The sequence below is a fragment of the Hypanus sabinus genome, chromosome 31 (assembly GCF_030144855.1).
Source record: "Hypanus sabinus isolate sHypSab1 chromosome 31, sHypSab1.hap1, whole genome shotgun sequence".
Lineage (NCBI taxonomy): Eukaryota > Metazoa > Chordata > Chondrichthyes > Myliobatiformes > Dasyatidae > Hypanus > Hypanus sabinus.
Window position 1 is genome coordinate 37,482,708 of NC_082736.1, and position 14,507 is coordinate 37,497,214.

The following is a 14,507-nucleotide window of genomic DNA, read 5'->3' on the forward strand; positions in this document are numbered from 1 at the left end:
CACCACTGCATCCTTCTTATTCTGTCTGACGTTCCTGAGTCCCCGGCGAACTCTGTTTGCTGCGATAATATAACTAACGGTTAAAGCATTAAACAATATAATCAAGCCGATTGGCAATAAAGGTGTAGTGATGTTGTTAAACAACCGGTATGAGTTCCACGCGGTTGAAATATGGTAATCTCTCTTGGCAATGCACCTCCAGCGTACTTTGTCAATAATAAGGTAAGGATCTACCGTAAAGTATAATGGAACACGCCTCGCACAGCTCCCTAAACCCACAATTACTATCACCACGGTCGATACCTTCTCGGTGCAGTATCGATCTCGTAGCCTTTGACTGCAGATTGCAATACAGCGATCGAACGTGAAAGCCACCGTGAGCCAAACAGAATAGTCCATGGTTGCCAGCCTCAAGACAAGAGTCAGGGAGCAGACCGGTGTAATGAGCAAAGAAGAGGCGTAGGCATAAATGTTATTGATCTGATCGAGTACGACACCAAAGATAGTGCACATTAAATCAGCTGCCGCCATTCCCACCAGATAACGAGAGATACATTTGGAGAGTCCACACTTTCCCCGAGACAGGACCACAATCGAAATTAAATTAACTGCAAGAAGGCAAAAAGCAGTTAGTTTCAAAACCTCTTCATACGGAATTTATCTCACTCTTTACACCCTATGCCGGGTCAGGTGTGTTCGAATCGGAGAGTGGAAGTACAGTGTTTACGTTCTCCCTAACTGCTCTCCGACTGATGGAAGAGATCGGACCAGAGTGTCAGTTTACTGCGGGAATTATGTAATATGTAGTCCACCATATATTTGATGGTGGGCGGCTGATAGACCCACTAATCTGGACGATAAGAAGGATCTGCTTGCCGCCGATAAACCAGAAAACCAACCAGAGCTCTGGCGACGGTAAAGGTGATTTTATTTTTAATAAAAGTGGAAGGTGGCAAATACAGGAACAGTATCAATATTAAGGCTAAGGTCAAAAAAATCAGGCATGCAAAACGATTAGCAATGGCATAGAAAAATGAGGAAAGCATATGCTTAACCGGAAAAGAAATTAAAACTCTCATCAGAGGAGTCCCCATCTGTGACATATTTTACGGTGACTATTATGTCGTGCAGCAGATACAGTGCAAAGAATAAAATGTACAATTAACAGCCAAGTCCATTTCCTTACCAAGTATACCAACCGCTGCCAGTCCAGGAAAGTAAATTCTCGCTATGTAGTAAATCGCTGCAAATCCCATTTTCGGTGTTAAACAGTGATGTTTAAAATAGTCGAAATGCCGATATCTGATTTTGATTGTTAACGATCTTATAAAGGAGAGGAAAGTGCAGTCCCTTATGTAATCATAACACTTGGTTAGTTACATCAGTGACAGTTCACCAAACAAACGCACCAGGTGAAACATTTATACGAGTTTAATCCTCTTGCAAATAAAATCCCTCCTCAGAGAAATCACAAAATAACAATTATGTCTAATTTTGTTTCTTCCTGCTTTCAAATGAGAATGTTGTATGTTCCTTCTCTCTGACACAATGTTTGTGATTTTCAATTTGAACAATTCTCTGACTCAAAATGTTCACAACATTCAGTATCACACACTAGTAATTATTTTTTCCAACAGTAGGCGCAGTGCTCTAAGATTCTTCAATTACAAAATGGCATTTGGCTTGCCTATAGATGTAAACAAACGTTTCCCTGGATAAAGAAGATTCACATCTTTTTGCCTTCAAATTGGTTTGCTGCCACAACTGTGGACACGGTAGATGAGAAATAACTTAGCAACTAATTAGTGTAGATATGTAAATAGAAAAAAAAATCACGGAATCCACAATGATATGGAGGTAATCAGTGACGAATGTAAGGCGTCTGTTTAATGAAAGTAGCTGTAACATATAGACTGATTGACTACTGAAAACAAATCCAGCATAGAATTGCTCGGTTTAACTCGAAACACCCTGATTTCATACAGTAAGATACCAGTCCATCTTACTGGCATGGTGGACTGGTATTCTATGCCATTTCTTGCAGGTGAATTATTTTCAAACATTGCTCATTGTATTTCTAAGAACTAAGAAGAGTTAACTGGAAACAAATGTTCTCTGGCAAGCCAACATCGGACATGATCAGAGATCAAGGGAGCTAGGACTTTACTCTTTAGAGAGAAGGAGGATGAGAGGAGACATAATAGAGGTGTACAAGATATTAAGAGGAATAGACAGAGTGGACAGCCAGCGCCTCTTCCTCAGAGTTGCCCAATACAAGATGACATGGCATTAAGGTAAGGGGAGGGAAGTTCAAGGGGGATATTAGAGAAAGGTTTTTCACTCAGAGAGTGTTTGGTGCGTGGAATGCACTGCCTAAGTCAGAGGTAGGGGCGGACACACTAGTGAAGCTTAAGAGACTACTAGACAGGTATATGGAGGAATTTCAGGTGGGGGGGTTATATCGGAGGCAGGGTTTGAGGGTCGGCACAACATTGTGGGCCGAAGGGCCTGTAATGTGCTGTACTATTCTATGTTCTATGTTCTATGTTGACATGTGGAGTGTGTTTAAAGATCAATTGCACAGAGTACATCAAAGGTATGTTCTGGATAGAAGGAAGAACGGGGATGAAACGACAAGAGAACCTTAGATGTCCAGAGATGTGATGCATTTAGTCAGGAAGGTAAAGGGGAAAGTAACCAAAGATTCGGAAGGTCGGGTTATCCGACGCACCCGAGGAGTATAAAGAAGCCAGAAACGAACTAAAGTGCAGCCTAAGCTATTCTGTACATACAGTAAGGGAAATAGGGTAAGCATGGAGAGGGTAAAACCGTCAACGACAAAGGGGGGACCATTTTCTTGGATGCAAAGAAAATTAGTGATGTATTTGATGAAGAGTTTGCTTCATATGCAGGACCAGGTGGCCGGTTCTGAGTGTAAAAATAGATCAGTGTGTTTAGAGATCAAGGAGGAGGAATTCTTGGGCTTCCTAATGCCTGATGATGTTTACCCATCGTTACTGAAGGATGCAAACTACCTGATTGCCGGGCCCTTGGCCGGTACCTTTATATCCCCCTTCGCTATGAATGAGGTCCCTGGAGGAAATGTCGATGGCCAATGTTGTACATCTATTTAAGTAGGGAACTAGGGAAAACCCTGGAAGCTATACACCAGTGAGTCTCATGTCTGTTGTAGGAGATTTATTTGCTGGCAAAAAAAAAATCTTAGGGATAGGATATCTTAGCATTTACAAACCTCCGACCTAGTTAGAGACAGCCAGCATGGCTTTGTGAATGGCAAGTCATGCCTTACCAACTTTATTGAGTTTTTTTAATAAGGTGACAAGAAAAAATTATGAGGACAGGTCAGTCGATGTTGTCTCCGTAGATTTAGGTAAGGCGTTTGATAAAGTCCGTCATGAAAGGCTAATCCTGAAAGTGAAGATGCATGGATTCTGCGGCGAAGTGGCTGTTTGGATTCAGAACTGGCTTGCGCATCGAAGATGGAGGGGAGTGGCTGAAGGGACATCCAAGCTGAAGGTCTGTGAATGGATGAGTTCCGTAGGGCAGCTGAAACCTCTGCAGTTTGTAATGTATATAATTGACTTGCATGAAAATGTAAATGGCTGGTAAATATGCGGCGATACTGAGATTGGCGGAGTTGTGGATGCTGTAAAAGAATGGCAAAGAATACAGAACGATGTAGATGATTTGAATATATGGGCTGGGAAATGGCAGGTGTGAGGTGTGGCACTTCGGTAGGGAAAATCCAAGTAGACAGAAACTGCTAAGGGCAAGTGTTGCTGAGTATATACGGAAGATGGCTGTCTGACCAATGCCTTCCAAATCATCAACATTACAACCTTGTTCTTAGATTGTAATAGTATTTATATAGAAAACCTACAGCACAATGCAGTCTCTTCGGCCCACAAACTTGGCCTAACCCTAACCCTGTCTTATTTCCTTCATGTCTCTGTTACACTTTTCCGTTCCTCGTTGTCCTTCCTTCCTTGTTCCTCTCTTCCTTCCTCCAATATTGATTTTCCGCTGTCCGTTCACGACCCAGCCGGACATCTCGTTCCCGACATTTCAGCAATAAATGTGTATTTACATTACTATTCTGACCCTATTCCTGCTGGCCACCTGTCAAAAACATTGGCAATCTCCCTCTGTGCCTCTGCTTCCTTCTCTTTGCTCTAACGGGCTGTTATTTCGTGTATAAAAGCAGTGCTGGAAATCCAAAGCACAACTCAGAGAATGGTGGAGGATATCATCAGTTCAGGCTGTATCTATGGAGAGGAATAAATAGGCTGAGACCCTAGTGGATGCTGCCAGACCCGCGGAGTTCCTCCGACATTTTGTGCATGTTATTTCGGTCAGCCTTCGATGTAACCAGCGGCGTCCATATTCCGAAATGTAGCGAAGGATACACCCACGCTCCGAGATTCATTTTGTCCAATCCCGAGGTACTGTTCTCCTCCAATCCGGCAATATGATCGAACGAAGGTCAGAATTCTGTCAGTGTTAAAGGGCAGCAATTTCCTAGTTGTCGATGTGACACTTGTCAACAGACCTCGCAAACCTTTGCGTGCTCTTGCCGTCAGGTGAATAGAAATTCTCGTACCAGACGGTGAAGCAAATGGTTAGGGTACTCTCAATGGTGCTTAAGTAAAAGTTAGTTAGAAAGTGGTTTGGGAAGTCTCGCTACCCTCAATTTCCTCACGAAGCTGAGCAACTGGTGTACATTCTTGAACAGAGAGGGGCCAGGTTAGGTCGTCCATTATGTGCACGCCCATAAAAGAATGGTGCTCCTTACTCTCTCTCCCTCTGGAGGAGCCGGCTGTGTACAGTAATTAGCGGTCAGACAGCATCTTAGTGAAGTCAACAATAATCTTAGTAGTTTTGTCTACCTTGAGAATCAAGTAGTGTGCTCACATCATTCTTCATTTTACAAGCTGCTCTATCTTTTTTTAATGTGTACCGTCTCGTTTCACAACCACTGTTGTGAACTTGATGAGCTGAACCGTCATATGTCAGATTGTCCGGCGGTTAGCGGGAAAATATTGGAAGTAGGTCAAACATAAGGGATTTCACTCTCCCAAATCTCTGCGGCTCAAGAGAATAGCGAGCTTGGGATTTCACAGTCCAATCTATTTTGAGTCCATTATTTATGGAAGACTTTTCCCCGCCTTTGTTTCAGCATGAAGATGCCATGGGTTGATGCCATGAGTTCAACTCAGCTTCACATTTCCATTCGGATGTGTCCATACATGGCCTCCTCTACTGCCATGATGGGGCCAAACTCAGGTTGGAGGAGCAATACCTCATGTACCGCCTGGGTAGTCTTCAGACCTTTGGTATGAACATCGAATTCTCCAACTTCCGGTAATTCCCATCCTCTCCCTTCCCCCATCCCACTTTCACTCTGTCTCCTCTTTTAGCTGTCTATCACCTCTCTCATGATTCTGCCTTCTTCTACAACCCATAGCGCTTTCCACTTAGATTTCTGGGAACAGAGATACAGGTCTGGTTCGCAGACGTTCTGACGGGACCTGGGAGAGAACAAAAGGTAAGATGCGAACTCATGTCGCCAAAGGTTTAAAAAGGAGAGGAACTTTTCAACGGTCTTTTTGAATCCAATCAAGAGCCTGAGAAGGACTAAAGGCTTCTCGGAGAGAAGGAATCTTACTGCTGGGGGAAAGGAGGCTAGACTGCGCAGGCGCGTGACGTAGCAGGCCAAAGGTTTAAAAAAAAGACCACCATAAACAGCGGCCATCGTTGGAGTACACTGAGTGAGAGTAGGATGGCTTTGGCTCAACAGGCCTCGGCGTGAACAGGCGGAAGCGAGGGTAGGTTCCGGTAAGTTTTGTTTTGTTCAGAGTAGAGAGAATGCCAGGCAGGATGTTGGAATGCTCCTCTTGCAGCATGTGGGACCCCTGACCCCTGAGACCTCCGGTTTCCCTGACAACGACACCTGTAAGAAGTGCATCCAGCTGCTAACAAACCGCGTTAGGGAACTGGTGCAGGAGCTGGATGACCTCCGGATCATTCGGGTGAATGAGGAGTTTATAGATAGTAGTTTCACGGTAATTACGCCAAAGGAACAACGCACAGGTAATTGGGATACTGTCAGGCGAGGGAAGGGGGAAGGGCAGGCAGAGCAGGCCCTGTGGCCATTCCCCTCAACAACAAGTATACCGATTTGGATACTGTTGGGGGAATGACTTACCTTGATCTCTGGCACTGAGTCTGGTTCTGCAGTGCAGAAGGGAGGGAGGAATAAGAGGAGAGCGGTAGTAATAGGGAGCTCGATAGTTAGAGGTACAGACAGGAGGTTCTGTGGTCGTGACAGAGACTCCCGGATGGTTTGTTGCCTCCCGGGTGCCAGGGTCAGGGATGTCTCTGATCGGGTGCACAGCATTCTGAAGTGGGAGGGTGATCAGCCAGATGTCATGGTACACAACGGTACCAATGACGTAGGAAGAAAGAGTGAGGAGGTCCTGAAGGCGAGTACAGACAGCTTGGCAGGAAGTTTAAAAGCAGGACTTCGAGGGTGGTAATATCAGGATTGCTACCTGTGCCACGTGCCAGTGAGGGTAAGAATAGGATGCTCTGGAGGGTAAACACGTGGCTGAGGAACTGGTGTAGGGGGCAGGGTTTCCGATTTCTAGATCATTACGACCTCCTCTGGGGCAGGTGGGGCCTGTACAAGAGAGACGGGTTACACCTGAACTACAGGGGGTCCCGTATACTTGCAGGGAAGTTTGTTGGTGCTATTGGGCGGTGGGGGATGTTTAAACTAGATTTTCAGGGAGATGGGAACCAGAGTGCCAGAGCAGATAGTGGAGCGGGGGTGAAAATAAATTATGTTAAAGGTTCATTGAAAGTCTGAAATAGAAGGGTTATGTGTGGTGTTAATAATCTTCTAAGGTGTGTCCATTTCAATGCGAGGAGTATTGTGGGGAAGGGTTACGAGCTGAGGGCCTGGATTGAAACTTGGAATTATGACATTGTCGCTGCGGGAGAGGCAAGACTGGGAGCTTAATGTTTCAGGGTTCCGATGTTTCCGACTTGATAGAGGCAGAGGGATGAAGGGTGGGGGTGGCTTTGCTAGTTAGGGAAAAAGTGACAGCAGAGCTCAGGCAGGACAGATTAGGGGGCTTATCTACCGAGGCCGTATGGGTGGAGCTGAGAAACAGGAAAGCTATGACCACATTAATAGGGTTGTATTTTTGACCAGCCAATAGTCAGCGAGAATTGAAGGAGCAAAGATGCAGAGAGGTAGCAGACAACTGCAGGAAACAGAAAGTTGTGATAGTACGGGATTTTAATCTTCCACATATTGATTGGGACTCCCATACTGTTAAAGGTCTAGATGGGTTAGAGTTTGTAAAATGTGTTTGGGAAAGTTTTCTAAATCAACATATAGAGGTACCGACTAGAGAGGATGCAATATTAGATGTCCTATTAGGAAACAAGTTAGGACAGGTGACGGAAGTGTGTGTAGAGGAACACTTTGGTTCCAGTGATCATAGCACCATTAGTTTCAATTTGGTCAAAAAGATAGATAAATCTGATCTTCGGGTTGAAGGTAGATCTGGTCCCCGGGTTGAGGTTCTAAACTGGAAAAAGGCCAAATTTGAAGAAACGAGAAAGGATCTAAAAAGCGTGGATTGGGACTGGTTGTTCTCTGGCAAGGATGTCGTTGGTAAGTGGGAGGTCTTCAAAGGAGAAATTTTGAGAGTGCAAAGTTTGTATGTTTCTGTCAGGGTTAAAGGCAAAGTGAACAAGAATAAAGAACCTTGGTTCTCTCGGGATTTTGGAACTCTGATAAAGAAGAAGAGGGAGATGTATGACATGTATAGGAAACAGGGAGCAAATACGGTGCTTGGGAAGTATAAAAAGTGCAAAAAAAAACCTTAAGAAAGTAATCAGGAGGGTTAAAAGAAGACATAACGTAGCTTTAGCAGTCAAGGTGAAGGATGATACAAAGAGCTTCTACAGGTATATTAAGAGCAAAAGAATAGTAGGGGATAAAATTCGTCCTCTTGAAGATCAGATTGGTCGTCTATGTATGGAACTAAAAGATTTGGGGGAGATCTTAAATGGGTGTTTTGCATCTGTGTTGACTAAGGAAACTGGCATAGAGTCAATGGAAATAAGACAAACAAGTATTTAATCTATACAGATTGAAGAGGAGGAGTTGCTTGCTATCGTGAGGCAAATCAGAGTCGGTAAAGCCCCAGGACCTGACAGGGTATTCCCTCGAACCTTGAAGGAGACTAGTATTGAAATTGCAGGGGCCCTGGCAGATATATTTAAAATATTGGTATCTATAGGTGAGGTGCCGGAGGATTGGAGGATAACTCATGTTGTTCCGTTGTTAAAAGTAATCCGGGAAATTATAGGCTGGAAAATTTGACGGCGGTAGTAAGGTTATTATTGGAAGGAGTACAAAGAGATAGGATCTACAGGTATTTAGATAGACAGGGACTTATTAGAGAGAGTCAACACGGCTTTGTGCGTGGTAGGTCATGTTTAACAAATATATTAGAGTTTTTCGAGGAGGTTACCAGGAAAGTGGATGAAGGGAAGACAGTGGATGTTGTCTACATGGACTTCAGTAAGGCCTTTGACAAGGTCCCGCATGGGAGGTTAGTTAGGAAGATTCAGTCGCTAGGTATACATGGTGAGGTAGTAAACTGGATTAGACATTGGCTCAATGGGAGAAGTCAGAGAGTGGTAGCATAGGATTGCTTATCTGAGTGGAGGCCTGTAACTAGTTGTGTGCCACAGGGATCAGTGCTGGGTCCATTGTTATTTTTTATCTATATCAATGATCTGGATGATAATGTGGTGAATTGGATCAGCAAATTTGCTGATGATACAAAGATTGGAGGTGTAGTGGACAGTGAGGAAGATTTTCAAAGCTTTCAGAGGGATTTGGACCGGCAGGAAAAATGGGCTGAAAAATGGCAGAGGGAGTTTAATACAGACAAGTATGAGGTATTGCACTTTGGAATGAAAACTCATGGTAGAACATACAAGGCAAATGGTAGGGCACTAAGGAGTGCAGAAAAGCGGAGGGATCTGGGAATACAGATACAAAACTCACTAAAAGTGGCTTCACAGGTAGATAGGGTAGTAAAGACATCTTTTGGTACATTGGCTTTTATAAATCAAAGTATTGAGTATAAGATTTGAAATGTTATGGAGAGGTTGTATAAGGCATTGGTGAGGCCGAATGTGGTGCATTGAGTGCAGTTTTGGTCACCGAATTGCAGGAAGGATATTACTAAGGTTGAAAGAGTGCAGAGAAGGTTTATAAGGATGTTGCCAGGACTTGAGAGACTGAGTTACAGTGAAAGGTTGAATAGGTTAGGACTTTACTCCCTGGATCGTAGAAGAATGAGGGGAGATTTGACAGAGGTATATACAGTTATGATATATACAGACTTTTTACAGTGAGGCTAGGGGATAAAAGAACCAGAGGACATGGGTTAAGGTGAAGGGGGAAAAGTTTAAAGGGAACATTAGGAGGGGGCTTCTTCACACAGAGAGTGGTGGGAGGATGGAATGAGCTGCCAGATGAAATGGTAAATGCAAGCTCACTTTTAACATTTAAGAAAAACTTGGACAGGTACGTGGACAAAAGGTGTATGGAGGGATATGGTCCAGGCGCTGCTCAGTGGGACTAGGCAGAAAAATGGTTTGGCATAGCCAAGAATGGCCAAAAGGCCTTTTTCTATGCTGTAATGTTCTATGGTTCTTTGGTTCTAGCTCAACAGAACCAGTATCATTCAATCTGGCACTATGAAAATGAACTTGTGTATCAGCTACAGGTAGCATCATATAGTTCTCCAAAATGTCGTTTAATCAAAATATACAGATAATTATATATGATTCAATACCAGTTTTAAGGAACAAAATGCAAAAAAAAAGATAAAATAATGTATGAACCCTTAACTTTCAAACTGTGCCGGAGACAAGAATTCGCAGAAATGATGCAACTGTCTTAAGCTGTATCATAGGCTGACAGGTACAGAACGAACCCCACACTCTCACACGGTACGGATACTGACAGGTACAGAGTGAACCCTACACTCTCACACTGAACCAGAGACTGACAAATACTGAAGGAAACCACACTCTCAAACTGTACCAGAAACAGACAGGTACAAAATGAAATGACACTCATACACGGTTGTCTTTGTTTCCCCCATTTTGTGTACTCTGAATTCTTTGTTCTTGCGGGTTACCCTAATTATAGCAACCGAATGTGGACACAAACAGCTTCAGGTAATGACCTGTTAAGCCTGAGACCGGTGATGTAAAGGGTGTGGTATCTGATCTGATTCTTGGTTTGGGACAATGTAATCAGAACAATTCAATGTGGACACGAGGACCTGCTAAATCTAACACCGTTCTAAAAAGAGTAGCTATTTATTATGTAAAATTCCAGACCTACCAAAGAAACAATCTGTAATCTTGTTAGCAAACACAACAGACTCTGCAGATGCTGTGGTCAAATCAACACGTACAACACGCTGTAGAAACTCAGCAGGTCGGGCAGCATCCGTGGAAGCGAGCAGTCAACGTTTCTGGCCGAGACCCTTCGTGAGTCCTGACGAAGGGCCGGGCCCGAAACGTTGACTTCTCGCTTCCACGGAAGCTGCCCGACCTGCTGAGTTCCTCCAGCATGTTGTACCTGTAATCTCGTTAGACGCTGGGTTGCCTCATTTAACTAGTTTGAACCAACAGAGTTGACAGACTCAAATAACAAAGCTGGGGTGGGCAGAACCATGAAACAGTGTTAGTTGTGGCTGTTGGATGACCAGTAAGAACGTGACGCAGTTAATTCCGACGACATTGAACCGATAGATGGTGATCCAACAGTTCAATTCATGAGGAATACTAGGTGATTTCTCATCTACGCCTTGACCACTATTACAGCAGCAAACCAAACTGAAGGCAAAGAGGAGGTGTGAATCATCTCCTTCCAGCGAAACGTTTGTTTAAAGTGAGAGGCAAACCGAATACTCATTTGTAGTGTTAGAATATTAATGCACTGTGCCTACTGTTAGAAATTATAATAATTTGTATGATATCGCGCGCTGTCAAAATATTGAGTCAACGAATTTTTCATTAGAAAAACACATCTGTGTCACAGAGAGGGAGTGCAAATATTCTCATTTGAAAGGGGTGAATAAACAAAATTAAGCATAATTGTTATTTTGTGAGGAGGGATTTCTTTGCATGACGGCACAGGTCTTACCAATGGTTTACCTGAAGTGTTTGTTCAATAGACTGTCACTGATGTGACCAACTAGGTGGGATGACTCATTGTCAGAGAGCACTCTCTTTTTCTATATAAGAGCTTACCAACCCGACGGCGGTCAATATCCGCAATTTTGAACTGATTGCTGCTTCACACCGGAGATGGGATTTGCAGCCATTTACTACATAGCGAGTATTTACTATCCTGTACTGGCAGCGATTGGTGTCCCTGGTAAGTGTCTGGAATTGGCTGTTAAATGCGTGATTTGTTCTTCTTTCTGTATCTGCTCTACAGCAGAATACTCACCGTCAAATCTGTTACAATTTTTTTTCTGGTTTGAGCATATGGTTTCCTTATTTTGCCGTGACATCGCTAATCGTTTTGTATGCCCGATTCTTTTTCTCATTTTAGTAATTGAGTAAGTGTTAATATTGATATTGTTCCAGCATTTTACCGTGTTCGATCTTCCAAAGTTTTACCAGGATGTATTGTTCTGAATCTGATTCAATATCAGTACAAAAACAAAGCTTTATTGGAATGAAAAAATCTTTACTGTCGCTGCAGCTCTATCTGCAAGCTTTCGGGTGTATCAGCGACAAACAGGTCAAGATTAGTGTGTCGATAGCAAGTATCCATGGATTACATGATTCCCACTGTAAATTGCTGGAAAGTTGCGAGACAACCGTCACTCATGTCAAAAGGCAGTTATTGAAAACTTACAAACTCGAGGAAATCTGCAGATGCTGAGAACGCAAGCACTCTATTTCCACTCTCCGAATCCAACTCAGCCTGATCTGTCATAGGATCAGGAGAATGAGGTCTATTCAATCCAGAACAATGCATATCAAGTTAAATGGATTAGAGGTTTTGAAACTAATTCTTTTTTGCTTTTTTGTAGTAAATTTAATGGCGATTGTGATCCTGAGTCGGAGAAAGTGCGGACTCTCCAAATGTGTCTCCCGTTACCTGGTGGGAATGGCAGCAGCTGATTTAATGTGTGTTATCATTGGGGTTGTGCTCGATCAGATCAATAATATTTATATTTATGCCCCTTCTTTGCTCATTACACCGATCTGCGCCATGACACTTGTCCTGAGGCTCGTAGCTATGGACTGTTCTATTTGGTTCACGGTGGCCTTCACGTTCGATCGCTGCATTGCAATCTGCAGTCAAAAGCTGCGGAAACGATACTGTACCGAGAGGACAGCGACCGTGGTGATAGTAATTGTGGGTTTAGGGAGTTGTGCGAAGCGTGTTCCATTATATTTTGCGGTAGATCCTTACCTTATCATTGAGAACGTACCCTGGCGCTGCATTCTCAAAGCGAATTACGGTACTTTACCAGCGTGGAGAGTATGTCAGTGGCTTAACAGTATCACTACAACTTTGTTGCCAATCAGTTTGATTCTGTTGTTTAATGCTCTAACAATCAGTCATATTATAGCGGCAAACAGAGTCCGCCGGGGGCTCAGGAACGTCAAAGAGAACAAGAAGGATCCAGAGGTTGAGAACCGGAGAAAGTCAATGATTTTATTGTTCGCTCTATCAGCCAATTTCATATTGTTGTGGATCCCCTTTATTGTATATACTACTAACTGGCAAGCTCAGAATTACTTTTACACAGACAGGTATTTGAATACACCTACTTATATTCTGCAGCAGTTTGCGTTCATGTTGCAGTTTCTGTGTACCTGCACCAACACGTGTATCTACACCCTGTCACAGAGCAAATTCAGGGAGGAGCTGAAGAATGGAGTCGAACATCTGGTTACGTTAAATGGTCGATTCTGTAAATAAAATGCAAACCGAATTGTATGTTCTGCTGGGAATTCAAATAAAATTCCATAACTTTCAAATGTCTGGTTCATCTACCATTTATTCATGTAGCCAGGTGAGTGATCACCAGTGAAGACAGCTAGTTATATTAGCAGATATTGAATTCGAAATCATTCAATTAATGGCAGAAACAGGGCCAGTGAAAAGCATGACACCGGCAGGATTTGTTTTACATTGGTAGGATTCTATACAAATTCACCGGTCTATCGATCCCTGGAACATGAGTGAGCTCCTCTCTCACAATCATAAAACGATGGAGCCAGCTATTTTGAGCAAGTATAATTGCAATTTCCATTGGGCTACTGCAAAGAACGTCGAATTTCACTTCAGTACTTAAGGGTTGAGCGAGGCAAAGAAAGAACTTACAGACAAGTTAGCCCGACGTCAAGGTGTTGGGAGAAAGTCGAGGTCCATTATTATGAATTGGTTTTAGAGGCTCATGACAAGACAGGCCAAACGCAATATGATTAACTTTAGGAAAAAATCGTGCCTGGAATAATCAAAAAATAACAGGCAGGATAGAAAAACAGGAGAGTCCATGGATGCTCTTCACCAAGATTTTCCGAAGTTATTTGACAAGATGTCACACGAGAGTTTTAAAGAATTTAATTGCCTATACTATTTCAGGAAGGATACTGGCATGAATTTAAAGTTAGCTGATTGGCAGGAAGGAAGATGTGGGAAGAAAGACGAGTTTTGCTAGTTAGCTGTTGGTGTCTAGTGGCGTTCCATAGCAGTCCGTGTTGAGACCATTTATTTTCACGTTACATGCCAATGGCCTGGATGACGGAATTGGTGGCTTTGCATCTACATTTGCGGACGATACAAAGATAGTTGGAGGGGCAGGTGTGTAGAGGAAGCAGTGAGTCTGCGAAGGACTACTGAGTTTATATTGCTGCGGAGAATGGACCAAGAAGTGACAGATGGAATGCAGTGCAGGGAACTGCATTATCGTTTACATTGATAGGAGGAATAAAGCGCAGACGATTTAATAAAGGGAGAAATCAGATGTGCAAGGGACTTGGGAGAATTAATACAAGACTGCCTAAGTTTAACTTGTCGGTTGATTCGATATTGAGGAAGGCAAAAGCAATGTTGCACTAATTTCGAGTGCTTAGAGTAAAACCACAATGATATAATGCTGAAGGGTTGTAAGGCATTGGTCAAGCATCATTTGGAATAAGGTGAGCAGATTCTGTGCCCTTTATGTGAAAAAGAAAAACCCTGACGTTAAAGATAGTCCAGAGCAGGTTCACAAGAAAGAATCCTGGAAGTGTACGCCTAGGGTTCACTGTTGCTTAGAAGAATTAGGGGAAATCCCGTTGAAACCTAGTATGAGGTAAAGTGGACGTGGGTTGGATGCTTGCGATAGTGGGGGGTATATTGGCCACGGATA